We start from the raw sequence: 15,319 nt of genomic DNA on the forward strand, positions 1-15,319 counted from the left end.
AAAAATATGTACCAATGTATGAGTGTGTCTTATGTATGCTATAATATACATATTCTTTTTAACAATCCGATCACGTCTCGCCAACAACAACTACTTAACCAGTAAGACATAAAAATCTTGATTCCTCTTACATTTAATACACTCGTATTTTACTAGAAGTTTTATACTTAGATACCATTGACTGTCTGTGTTGTTGATGTTTTACATGACCTGATTTGCTTCTAGCAGCATTGGTTAGTGAAATAATGTCAAATCTAATCAAATATGCTGTGGAAGCAGTCATGAATTGATTGATAAGAGCAAAAAACAAACCTGATGAGAGATTTTTTAGTACTGTTATACAGCTAGTAAACATTGAGCAGAGTAGTGACATATATGGAAAAGTAACACCTACACATTGAGAAGTACTCATCAAAGCCAATATGTAAAATGCATTGTGGCAAGTCTGGTCTGGATATTCATGTAGTTGCATTAGCAGTGCAGTAAAATTCATGTCAATGTTATGTGGTATGCATTAAGATAATATCGATCACATATACTGCTGAACCGTAAGCAGTATACACATTTATAATGCACACTAAACAGCATAGTCGATGTGATGACAATATATAATATTACAAAGTGTGCTGTGCTTGATTAATTTAAGAGTGTATCTAGTTGGCATTTTACAAAGCTATCTGCAGTGTGAACTGCAGTACACTTTTTTGCAAAGTCGAAAAGCTTTAAAAAAATGCTATTGTTCGGGTTTCAAATAACATTATAATGCCTATGTAGCCTTGCTAAATGAAAAAAACGCACTTTAGACGGTTTTGAGATTTTTGATATTATAGGCACTTGAAGACTTCATACACTTACCTTAATATGTGGGTCCCTTATCAACGAAAACTATTGTGTCCCATTCAAATTTTGCTGTTTAAATTGGGTAGCTCTATGTGCTATTCAAACACTTGTTGTGTAAAAATTAAAAAGTGTTATAAGCTGACTGATTGCTTGAGAGATGACAAGGAAAAGCTTTGAACCATAAAAATAACAAACTTTTCAACCATAGCCTGTACTAGAAATACGCGTTTACTATGTAGCCTCTGCTTCTTGCTGAATGTAGGCTTATAAATAGATGAAGCTTCATAGCAGAGCAGCTAGCTAGTACAATTAAAAGCCTTTCCTGTTAGACCAGTCTAAATAATCTTTTGTATATCCTTACCAAACTAACCTTTACTGAACAAATAATTATTTCACAACCAACATTCATCTAATTCTATTATATAGTATAAATGGCTGCGCTCTAGCATCAAAAAGTCAATACTTCATTAACCACTAATATGTAATCATTAATTCTCAACAATAGTCTAATACCTTACAATTGTAATAAAATACAACTGGTAACGGTTTCATCAAATATGCTTGACAATTTTCTTCAATCTTGAATTGTAAAAAAAGTTCATGTTTATGCCTCTAGGAAATCTTTAGGTACAGTATACCCCATTGAATTTCATCCAGCGCTCAATGCAACATAAATTAGCTGTAAATGATTATGGCCTATGTCATAAAAAATATCAATCTATAAAATTTTGTCTATTTTCATCTTTATTACTATATGTTGTTGTCGGTTCGTCTGGACATATTTTATATCATGAAAGACAAAGAAAAATTATCAGCACAGTTATTTTGTGGCTCCATGTTGAAAACACACTTGGCGATATATCTGGTGATATTGCCGTGTTGCAATCATCTGGGCTAAAACGTACTCAGCAAGCTCATACAGAGCAATAACGCTACACATTTTCTAGCAGAACTTTATTGCTTGTGAGATGCTTTTTGATTAGTTGGTTTTTTGCATAATACATTTTTATGGCGGGTAATTATTTCTTATCGTTGTCGAGCAATGTATACCAACAACACATTGCTATGCTGTAACAATTAAACAGTCATCAGAACAAACACTGAGCTGTTCATGAATTCAATAAAAGCACTTTTGGTCCTGTATGACATAACATACAAAAATTAAAAAAACGCAGCTGAAAACTAACATTCAGAATCAATCATTACGCCGGTGGACAATCTGGAGAATTGAAAATATTTAAGATGTTAAACATGAAAAGATTACTATTAAGTATACTATATATATGTATATAAATATATATATTCATGCGTGCACGCGTGTGTGCATGTGTGTGTACTAGAAATTTCCTTGTCATACCGCCAACAGCCAATGTAATAATGGAAAAAAGAAATCATACTGCTGGTTGTTGAAAAAGTAGTTACAACAGGTCAGAATTCTACAAAATTAGAATTCTTTAGTTAGATGTTGTAAGCTTCGCCCACAAAATCTACTGAAAAATAATTTGAATCAGGTGAGTTGTTGGCATCGTTTTGAGTAGCGTGTTGTTGAACATTAGCATTTGATGTTGATGGTTGCTGTGAAGATCTTCTATTTCTCTTCCTCCATTATAATTGTGAGACACAGGGACAGCCACTGCGAGGACTTGGTGTTCTGGGGGTTGTATGTCCATGGTAGTTGTCTAGTTGTTTTGAAATAAAATTCAAAAGGTTTACTATGCTAAAAAAGGTTGTGTAAAAACTACATGCATCACATGGCATTTTTGCCTCACGATGCCAAAACCGGAACAAATCAAAATTTACTTTAAATAAGCGAAAGTTCGATTTATTTACTTGTCAAGGATTAGATGATGGGTGTTTCTTGATATCAAGGCAGTAGCCTTGCTCCATCAATACAACAATTTGTAAGGAGCTAATCAACTTTGTCATAGTTTAAAATGCATTTTCTATACTTGAAGAATTTCTTTCCAAAATCTGACTCATTTTTATCTAGCTTAGTCTCCATTACCTCAAAGGAGCAGTAGCTCTATGCCTATATTAAAGCAACTGTACTTAGCATGCAAGACATTCAATTTACTTAAACTACAATGAGGGTTAAATGAAGTTTATGGGCTATGTTATAGGTCAGAATTCAGTGGATGACCAGATACAGTGAATAATAGTTTTGTTACAATAACTCCACAAACACTAAACAGGTTTTGAATGAAATGTTTCCGATTAGTGAGTTGGTAATTAGTCTATTGCATGCATATTTAAATGAACAACGAAAATTATTTGCAGGATTTGTTTTTTATAGAAAATAATTATGTTTATGACCTAACCCAAGCAAGGTTGCGCTTTGCAAAAAGTTTTTTTTTTATCACAAATTGTTTTCACAAATAACCAATGAAGTCAGGACGTATTACAGCTATTAATGTTTTATAAAATTTATACTTTAGGACTTTGGGATATTTTTTTTCAACAATAGTTCTACCAATAGTCATTATTTTTTTCGAGCAGTAATAATAATGCCATAAACTGTTATAATGATAATAAACCGTGTGACTTAGACATGGTCATGATCGTAGCAAAAAGTTGCCGAGGAATTGTCTGGAGCCTAATCTGCTACATGGTTGAGGCAATTTATGACATCCGCTTATGTCAGGTTTTATGTTACTTATTTTGTAGACCATGTGCTTAAACAGGTTATGACAGTTTACCAACCCCCAATTCAAATACTATGTTTTACCAAGTACATTTATGTGCAATATGGTATCAGAAAGGGTTAATAATAGACTAGTTTTACAAAATATCACTACCACATCATATATTACCAGAGTTTTTATTTATTAAAATGATTTACTTATGAAGTAAAACCTTGTTTAAGTTCAGATCTAATTTTATTTAGTACTGAAACACTGTATTATATGTTAAATTGTTGCAGCTTTTTATTCTACATATGCATTGAACCTTAATAACGGTGCTCCTTTCACAAAATAATGCTCAATAATGTTTATACAGGTCGCCAGTTGAGAATGTGCTATATTGAATGACCAAAGCATATAGCAACTACAGTAGTAAGATCGAATGAGCCCAGTCAATGGTAGATTTCATCTATGCATCTATAGTTAAACATACTTTATGCGCTATAAACATCACAATCTGTAATGCAGTTTTTAACCTTACTAGTCAAGGATGATCAGAAATGAATTTCAGTGCTTCATCATTGAAAAATAAATAGAAATCGACCAAGTAAAAAGGTCATTATACCCTCCATAGGCCAAAGTTAGAAAAATATCAAAATTTCCTATTTTCCAAATTTAAAGGTGGTAATTTTGTCAGTTAGTTGCTCAGAAAACTGACAGTTGAATATTTAAAGCAACTTCTTACTCTGGGACCTAATTTAACAACTGGATGACAAGCTTAAATCAAAAGGCAAGTCTTAAACGAGTTGGTACTATCAGGACCGTACAAAAAAATCATTGAACAGAGTTAGAAACAATGCAACGTGCTCAGAGGTTCTTGTCAAAACTCAAAATATATTAGGTATGAGTAAAACTCACGATCTATAGGTTTTATGTTGATTCAAATTAGTGATCCCACAGACAGATGGATTGTTCTTTTTAGTTTATTTTTTGCTTCAGAACGAAAAGAGATGCACTAGCTGTTCATCAGTATGGTTATAATTCAGACAGTTGTATATGATATCGTTTTATCCGTATAAAACTGTCAGAGTGGCCTCTCTTTTGAAAGTTTAACCTGGCCTAATAGCCAAAAATGGCAGTAATGAGCGTTTACATACTTTGGTAATGAAGAATTTTAGTTTAAACACTTCCATGCATGAGTTACTTCAAAGAAAATGAACTGATGCATGATAATGAAAGTACAGTTCTAAACAAGGAAACTTACAATGAGCATGTAGACAATTCATAATGCGATTCGGCAAACCACAAAACAAAAATAGGATACAGGTTATCTAAAAAACATTCAAGAAATGATGCTTACTTGTGAATATAAACTTATTAACAAATATATACACATCAACGTCATGTTATTAAAGAAAAGAGTATCCGTAACTATGATGGACCATAATAATGAAACTCAGATGAACACAATAAACACTGAACAAACCTCTATAAGTTTTTGCTAATTAAACTGTTCCTGTAAACACTGTCTCTAAAGTTATAGGTTTTGTGCAATAATTTTCCTACAAGCAAGAATTATCCTCTCGTGTTTTAGTTTTCATCAAGAGTAGACAACTATTGCATTAACAAACACATTTTATTCATGTCTCAGGATTAACATGCATTTTGGTGGAATAAAAAAATTTAAAAAAAAACCTTTTATATAGTCTTAAAGATAATGGAAGCCGTCTACTCCATCTGTGTCAAACAACATAGCGGCAGCGGTCTGAACTTGTGTCTTGGCATCATGCAAGATGTTTAGCTTTTATTCAGCATAGCTCTGAGGGCTGATAATTTTTTCTGGAGAGTAGAGACAATGGTCCAGATAATTTGAGAATTATGGCCTGCCATAGATTTGATGAAAAAAAGCAGGCTGCAGAAAAAAGGAGCTTGCCTTGTTCACATGGGGAAGGTAAAGATGTAAGGTAAATAAATATATTCACAGATGGACTTTACAACTGACCCCACTGAAAATTGTCTGATTCATGAGATACTGGTAGGAATGAAAGGAGAAAAATTGAAAAAACGTGTTAACAAAATTCCAAGATTATTGTAAGGCATGGCCTGGAACAATAGTGAATAGAGTTCAATTCCATGGCTGATCTCAGTCTGGTTTGTCATGCGAGGTATATTTTATAAGACGGAAGAAGTCAGCTAAAGAATGTGAGTTTGAAACACACAAGGATTTGCTCACCAAAGACAGACTACTTTTTGGAATGGATGATGTGAAGCTTCATGATGACCTAATGAGAGGTTGTGATGAGAAGCTCACTTTAGAGTGAGTTTTCAATGCAATCTTAGTCCAGTGAATGACAATCGAATAAAAAATGTGACTTTCACACAACAGCAAAAAAAGCAGGACCCAAAGTATAAAGATATTGCAGTACTAAAAAATGAAAGAAGAAACAGGAAAACCAAACACGAAATAAAACAGGTGGTGGACGCACTTGCGGCAGGTGCAGGAGGAATCATAGCAAGCGAGTAAGCTGCCCCTCTATGGATCAAAAATGCCAAAGTTACATGATAAATACAACAATTTTGCTAAACAGTGCAGAGCAAAACCAGGCATGAATAATCGTAAAAAAAGAGACTGAAGTTCAAGAGTAGGTTGATTTAGGAGTAGACCTATTGGAATTTGTCAACACAGGAGCATGACCTTCCAAAGTTAAAATAGAAATAAGCTTAAAAATTGGGAAACATCAACCTTTAATTTGGACACGGGCTGCACTAAGTGTTGGTAGACCAAATAACTTCAAAGGGAGACTGGACCTTCCAACTAAAAGATTATATGGGTCAGGTAAAACACAGTTAGACTGCTTAGGGGTTATAAGATGCCGCATCGATGCTAGTAAATTTGCCACAAAAGACGATATATATGCAGTTGAGAATCAACAGACGCAATAGCTAATCAGAAAAGCCTGTGAAAGACTACAGTTAGTATCAGTGGATGCTGACAAATATGAAGTGAGTGATGTGAATGGGAAGCAGCAGCAGTTCAAAGGTCTAGGAAAAGTGAAACGTAAACATTTCATCACACTAAATGAGGATGCCATACCTTTTGCCATACACATCCCTAGACCAATAACATTCCTGCTAAAGAAACAAGCACCACAAGCATTCGAAGAGATGGTGAATGATGGAGTCATCTCACCAATTGTGCTGGGAAATGGAGAAACTTTCTCATTATGTCTTAGGGTTGAAAGATGTAATTATTGAAACAGATCACAAAGCCCTCATTCCCATTTCCGGTAATCAGTTTCTAGATAAGCTGACTCCAGAATTCATAGCTTAATGTTGTGACTACATAGACTTTAAAATAACATCAAATATGTGAGTAGAACTGACAACAAAAGAAGCAGATGCATTATCGCTATATAACACTAGAGAACCAGAGCAGAGTCATATAGAACAAGTAGAAGTGATTAAGAGCAAGGTACAGGAGAGTGTGCCTTGGAAAGGAAGCTGCGACAATTTGGAGAAATTTAAAGTGGAACCAAGGAAAGATGAAACTTTGAGACAGGTTATTCATTATTTTGAACAGAGTTGGCCAGTTCACCTTTCATCCAATGACACAATCCCGAGACCTTAATTTGAAAGGAGTAAACTACTCACCATGAACAAGGGTCTGCTGATTCTGGGCACGATATTGGTGGTTCCTTTATCCCAGAGAATTCAGGTTCTTGAGGATATAAACAAGATACATTAAGGCAATACTAAATGCTAAGCAAGGGCTAGAAACAGTTAGTGGTAGCCATTTATGGCAAAGGCAATAGAGGTACAGATAGCTAATTGGGAAGTGTGTAAGAGAGAATCGAATATCATACACAAACCCCTGAGATATTCCGCTACGCGGATCGCGCTTGGCAAGTGTTAGGCACTGAATTGTTTAAACTAGAAAAAAACAACTACCTGATAGTGGCAGATTATTATTCAAAACACCCAGAGATAGCTTTACAAAGTAGATATACTACATTAAAGGATGTCATATCCCACGTAAAAATTATGTTTTCCTGGGCACGGTATTCCAGATTGTTTAGTTTCTGACAACAGACTGCAGTATTCATCTGATGACTTTGGTAAATTTGCAAAAGCATATATATTCACCTATGTCACAAGTAGCCCAAAGTATGCTCGCGGCAACAGTGCAGCTGAGAGAGCGATTGCAACAGTAAGATCCTTGATCAGCAAAGAGAAATATCAATAAATAGCTCTCTTTGCTTACCAAGCATCGCCACAGCTAGGAGTTTACTCTCCTGCTGACTTGCTTATGAAATGAATGCTGAAGACAACTGTGGCAGTACATCCTGATAGTCTAATGTCAAAGCTACCCAATCATGAGAAGTTTAAAGCCAATAATGAGCTTTACAAAAAGGGAATGAAGATGAACCACAATATCAATTCAAAGGTGAAAATGTCTTCCAGCAGGGTGTGGTTCAGATCATCTTTATGGTGAGAAATAGTAGCCAGGAGTGCATGGCAGTCATAACTGACTGAAATGGCTCTCAAAATGTTATCGTAGAAAGAGATTATAGTCAGTACTTGGTGCGGAACAGGTCAGCAGTAATCTCAGTTAGTGACTCCAATGTGAATGCAGAAAGACTCAGTGTTAGTCTCAGATCAGCTATGACGGCAACCCCGAGGATGAGTATGCGGCTCAGGCAACAGCCATATAAATATGAAGCGTAAGCTTAAGGGTAAGGTAACTACCATACCGCGACATGCTGTTACATCATATCGCTTATCAACAAACTATAAATCGCTATTGCATATTATTTCTTACTTTTCTCTTGACAAATATGCTTGTTGTTTACTCTCGTTGCATTTACCCATACAAATTTACGATAGCTTATGTGTTCGTCACAGGGTTTATGTACCAGTTAACTATGGTAGATCATTATTTAAATATGCCAGCTTTTGAGCTGGTGGGGGATGTTGAAATGAAATTAGCACAAGTGCGAGTTATCCTCTCATGTTTATGTTTTCATGAGGAGTAGACAACTCTTGCATTCAACAAGCACATTATATTCATGTCTTGAGATTATCATTCGTATTTGTTTGAATACAAAATTAACAGAAGAACGTTCTTATATCGCTCTCGTTATAATCCAAGCCATCCTCTCTATCTGGGCAATACAACGGAAGATACATCGTCCCAGAAGGTTTCTCCATTTTTGTAAAGTATTTATGAAGATTAAAATGCTTCTCCGTTTATTAACGAATGTTTCCATGCTGTTTCCAGAGCTGTTTTAATTTCAATGCGCATGCTCTGGTTTGGTCGAGAGCAGCATTTATGTTTGAGCTCCGACACGTACAAATCTCAAAATCTTTGGTCGAAAACCGAGTTGGTCAAAAACCGAGTTGATTGAGAACAAAAGCATTCGAGAACCGAAGCGTTCAAAAATTAAAGCGTCTGAAAACCGAAGCGCTCAAGAACCGAAGCGTTCAAGAACCGAATCGTTCGAGAACTGAAGCGTTCGAGAACTAAACCGTTCAATAACCAAAGTTCCACTGTCTGTAATCAGGACACAAATTGCCACATTTTAAGTTTGAGAAAAATTATTGCCAATATCGTGGGGCTGAATAAATTTGCCCTAACAAAAAAAGATGGAAAAGCATTGTGTTGCATATACTGAAGTCCCAAAATATTTCTGAACATGAGCATTGTAACTCGTGCAGTCAAGGCTAAAATAGTTAGCATGTGCATGATATTTTTGCTATATGAAGACGTATTTTATTACAATCGAGTTCTAGATCAATGGTAAAGTGTTCAGATAATGAAATTGTCAATGCATTCGTCGTAAGTTTAAATCCAATGATATTCAGAGTTTTAATATCAAGATTTTAATAGTTACAGCCAAAATGACACGCAGATCCACAGAAGACAGACATACTTTGAGAACTATATATACAGACTAGGTGAATGCCCGGCATTATGACTAATAAAATTATTACTCAAGGAATTTGAGTAATTTACCTAAGTAACTTAAGCTAGATCTCTTAAATTATTTACTAAAACAATAGCGGTTTTTAAAGCCAGCTCAATAATGGTTATGTTATGCTTAAACATCAACTGTGCTAATTAATAACATCAATGGCTCAAATGTAAGTATTTCAACTAACGTAATTAAGGTTATCACAATAATTGATCAACGCAGTCAGTTCTGCGATGGAAGTGTAGTTTAGATTGTCCGTCTTGAGTCTTGGAGGTGCTGGGATCAAATCATCTGCGAAGCGAATTTTTTGTAACAAGATTTTAATGGCTGTTGCTGAACACAAAGATGAGAAACATAAATACAAGCACTAAAATTTATATATAGAGAGAGTTGTTCAAGATAGTTCAGCCTAACTTCACTGTTGTCCCGGACTTTTGATCCCATGGTTTCTGATCACCTGTGAAGAATGTCTTCAAGAGTTATGGGCCCTTCAACCGTTCACTCTCCTTTCCCTTCTGTGCCTCTTCCTACTGATGACATATTTCTGTGTGGATACTTTGATGTGAGAAACAGCGCAAAATGACATTTATGACATGTTAGTGTAACCAATCAGAAGCAAGCATAAATTAATTAGTGGTCATTGTTGTTTAAAGTGTAGTCATGACTCATCTCATGCCACTTAATCTGTTTTGCCAATATGGATAGAGCTTAGATTAGTATGCATTAACTTCAACGAGCACATCTATATTTCTAGCTTATCAAATGATGACCTCTTGCGTGTTTTCTTGCTCTCTGCATAGTTGTTTATGATTATATCTTGCTTACCAAAATTGGCACAAAAAAAAATTAATTGTTTTAAATCTTTATTTTTTTGGCTAAAATCAGATTTATATATAATTCTATAGAAATCTCAGTGCTTGTGTGTCGCCAGGGATTCCATGATTTCAGCTATAGCTATTAAAATTTTGGAATTAAAAGCTCAATCTGCGCTGAATTAGAAATCATGACAATTGCAACCGCAAGTTTTTAAACCAATCATCTAACCACAAGCCTACTATAGTTCTTGCAATTCCATCGCTCATACTATATGCTATATACCTTTTTTTGGATTGCACGCACCAAAAGGCGTATTAATTGATACAATGTGCCCTCGGGTTACGATGCTCCAGTTATATAACATTTTTCACCCAACTTCATGAAACGCGATGCTTTTTCGTCCTCGCCATACTAGGACAAATTTGTTTTCCACCAAACAATATCACAACAAATTTATTTTGAAATTTAAATTTTGCGATTGTTTTTCTGAAAATTACAAAATAACAAAAATGCCCATATGCTATTTGCCAAAATATTTTCCACAGCGCTATAAATAAATATATGTTGCTCGCTGTTTCAGGTCCGCGTTATTCCTCATGGTAAAAAATGATTTGCAAACAGATAAATGGCGAAATTTTAGTTGGAAGTTTGAAGTTGAGTAAAATCTAAATATATAGCTTTAAAAGCTTGTGTGTCATCTGTTAACAAGTATATATAGTAATAGGTACTATAATTTTGGAATGAAAAGCTCGCTTTATACAGGATTTGAACTCACAGAGATTGCTACCAAAAACTTCCAATCACATATTTAACCACTCAGCTATACAGTTTTTTATACTTTAGTATTCCATTGCTCTTATCATATACCATCAGGGCTGTATTGTCCAAAAAAAGTGGTCAGGAGAATGTCAATTAGTAGTTGCCAGAGGGCCGACAGCCCAACTCGGTTCTGCGGGTCTGGGAGGAGAGCTGAGGCACCCTCCCAAAGAAGGGGGTTGGGGAGCCCTCCCCCAAATAAAATTTTGAAAATTAAGAGCAAAATTACAGCATTTTAAAGTGTATCTTGTATTTTCTAAGGTGGATATCCAGGTCCTGCTAAGGTGAGTTATTTCAAGTAGTCCAAAGAGAGATAGCTACAGCTACAGAGTTACATAGTTTTGATTTGTAACCATATATATGTGTATAATGTACATTTATTGTCATAAATATACATGTATACATGTACATGTGTACATGGAAGATTTATTGTTATAGCTTGAAACTTGTCTTCTAAAAACTGAATTCCAGAGCAGCTGTTTCAGTTACAGTTACAGTTATCTGTACAAAGATAAGTTTAAATAAAATATTACATGCACCAGGGTAAGACAAAAATATAGATTACTTGGCCTGCTTAAAACTTACTATGCTTAAATTATGACCACCTAGGAGTACCATGAGCAACCAATTTGGCCTGCAAACACAAACATACATGTACATAGGAGATTGATTGTTCAAGCTTAACACTAGTCTTCTAAAAAACTTTTCTTCTGTCAATGTGTCCATGGCAGAAATCTTTCACAGCTGATTATGTATATATATCAAAATCTTTATTTATGAGTAATATTAGAAGATTATTTAGACAACCTGCCTCATGGTGTTCCTCATAGTTGCTTGGATTTGCTTCGATGCAGAAAAATATCTCTCGCCCACTGCATAGGTGGCAGGCAAAACCGATAAGCTTAGCGAGTCTCTCCATTTCATTGCTAGTTGCGCTAGAGGGCTAGGTAATTATGTGTAGTTGTTGAAACTTCCAAGTGAATGACCTTAGACTGAACTTGTTACTAATTAGCCGCCAAAGACTACTAAAAAGTTGAGACGACTCAGCTGCCCAGCCGTCCCAGGGAATACGAGCCTGTGAATTTTAGTGCCACATAATGACTTGCACCATGTACACTATGCTGATTTTGCAATTTATGAGATTTTGAAAGAAGAAAAGTGCTCCGGATAGATCAGAAATCCCTAATAGGACAATAAAGTATTGTATACCATACACCCTTCTATCGATTGAACACGCTACATGACGTGTATTAATTAATATATTGCGCATAGGTGTTACATTGCCCCTGTTATAAAATACTAGCTGTGCTACCTGGCATTGCCTGTGGAATAAAAAGTCTTTGGACAAAAATTGATTTGTATTTAACATACTAACAACATTTGCTGTTCTAACTTTCAAACTAGATATCATGAGAGAGGTGTTTTGCGCAGTTGAAATAATTGAAGAGAGAAAATAAAAACCACTGTGAGGGTTTTCTAACTTTGTCAAACACAAGTAACTTTCAAACTTCATATCATGAGGAAATAATTTTGTGCAGGGCCGGATATTGTCTTTGAAGGCATTAGACACTGTGTAACTCCTGAAAATACAGGTATTTAACAGATTGATAAAAAACAAATGACAGAAAGTGGTAGTATTTTGTAGTTAAAATTTTTATTAGAACAATGTCGGCCAAAAATGGTTCAATGAAAAATTAAAGTTAACAGTAAAGAATGGAAACTAACTCAGTAATAATAGCAATGATAGAAAATTTAATAATTTTTATCTCCAAACAATATGCTAAAATTATGTTTAAAAAAGGAGAGTTGAAATAAAAATAATAATGCAGCAAAATTTGAAAACTCATATCATTAACTTCAAAAGTTATACAAAGTTCATAAATGTAAGGAAAGAATGTAAGTCTACATGTATCTATCTATATATATATCTATATATGTAGCATGTGTATATATCTATATATATATTTCTCAAAGTCTGTATGTCTGTATGTCTGTTGGAAATCCGGCTATGGCTATTATTAGAGCAGCTGAGCTGTAAAACAAAAAAAACTCAAATTCATAGATTTTCATGAAAATTCATGGAATTCTTACTGTCATTGGAAGCCTAACCTATAGAGTTATCTCCCCCTAAAGTGATAACTACACGAGCATTTCCGGTGCCAACAAGGAGCGTTTAGGCCACGCCTCTTTTTTGTGCTAGTCAGTCGTAGTGATTGACTAGATCAATAACATCAGCCATGAGAAGGGTTAAACAAGGATCATGAATTCTAGTTGAGATAGTAATTAATGCTCATATTAAAGAAATGATGATTATAGTTTATTACTCTAATATATGCTTATTATTTAAAGCAATTCAATACCTACCAGGGATTGCTAAACATATTATGGAAATGTTTACTTTTTCATTTCCATAAACATAAATATTTCCATAGTTTTAGGGAAATGGATATGGAAATTTTATTTTACAAGTATGGAAATGGTATGAAAATGGAAATAATATGGAAATGAATTATGGAAATGCATTGGAAATGGAAATTAATTATGGAAATGGAATTAATATGGAAATGAATTATGGAACTTTTATGGAAATAGAAATAATATGGAAATGAATTATGGAAATGGAAATAATATGGAAATGGAAATACTATGAAAATGAAGTAGGGAAATGGAATTAATATGGAAATAAATTATGGAAATAGAAATAATATGGAAATGAGTTATGGAAATGGAATTAATATGGAAATGAATTATGGAAATAGAAATAATATGGAAATGGAAATGAATTATGGAAATGCTATGGAAATGGAAATGAATTATGGAAATGGAATTAATGAGGAAATGAATTATGGAACTTTTATGGAAATTGAAATAATATGGAAATGAATTATGGAAATGGAAATAATATGGAAATGGAAATAATATGGAAATGAATTATGGAAATGGAACTTTTATGGAAATGGAAATAATATGGAAATGAATTATGGAAATGGAAATAATATGGAAATGGAAATAATATGGAAGTGAATTATGGAAATGGAATTAATATGGAAATGAATTATGGAAATGGAAATAACACGGAAATGGAAATAATATGGAAATGAATTATGGAAATGGAATTAATATGGAAATGAATTATGGAACTTTTATGGAAATGGAAATAATATGGAAATGAATTATGGGAATGGAAATAATATGGAAATGGAAATACTATGGAAATGAAGTAGGGAAATGGAATTAATATGGAAATGAATTATAGAAATGGAAATAATATGGAAATGGAAATGAATTATGGAAATGGAATTAATATGGAAATGAATTATGGAACTTTTATGGAAATGGAAATAATATGGAAATGAATTATGGAAATGCTATGGAAATAATATGGAAATGAAGTAGGGAAATATTATGGAAATAGAAATAATATGGAAATGAATTATGAAAATGGAAATTGTGACATACACGTAATCCCTGAACACTACATGACTTGCCAAGGCACTGAATAGATAGTAAGTGAAAGTGAAGGTAATGCAAGCAGTTACGCATAGATAACATACATAGTCATACTGGGGTTGTATTACATTGGTGTGATGGGAAGCTAATCAACTGCCATCAACTATGACCTGTACTACCCGGTGTTGCCCGAGTAATAAAAAAGTATTTGGACAGAAAATTTATTTTTATATAACATTTACTATTCTAACTTTTAAACTTCATATCATGAGAAAATATTTTTAAGCAGCTTAAATGAATTAGGAGGAAAAAGAAAACAACTCTAAAGGTTTGCAAGCTTTTTCAAACAACTACAACTTTTAAATTTCATATCATGAAAGAAGTGTTTTGTTGAAATAAATTAGGAAAAAAAATAAAACTGTAAATGTATTTAAATGTGAAATAATTAGCAAGTAATGGCTAAATATAATCTGTTTAGCTATTATTAGAATGAAAAATTATTTAATAAATAAGGTAATAAAAAAGTCTATTTTATTTTTAAATAATTATAATTTAGTATAATTAAGTATAATTTATTTTTATCTAACATATAACAACATTTGCCACTCTAACTTTCAAACTTTTTGCTTGCTTACATCAAGCAAAAATGTCCACTAACTATTGGACATCTTTGCTTCAAGTTAGTCTATGTATTTGATTGATATGTATTGAAATGTAAGATTACATGCAAGGGCTGTTTGTGAACAGAGGTGACAATGAATCACTCTATCACCATACAATGTCAATACTTTCAGTTGATGGCAG

Source organism: Watersipora subatra, chromosome 8 (assembly GCF_963576615.1).
Source record: "Watersipora subatra chromosome 8, tzWatSuba1.1, whole genome shotgun sequence".
NCBI lineage: Eukaryota > Metazoa > Bryozoa > Gymnolaemata > Cheilostomatida > Watersiporidae > Watersipora > Watersipora subatra.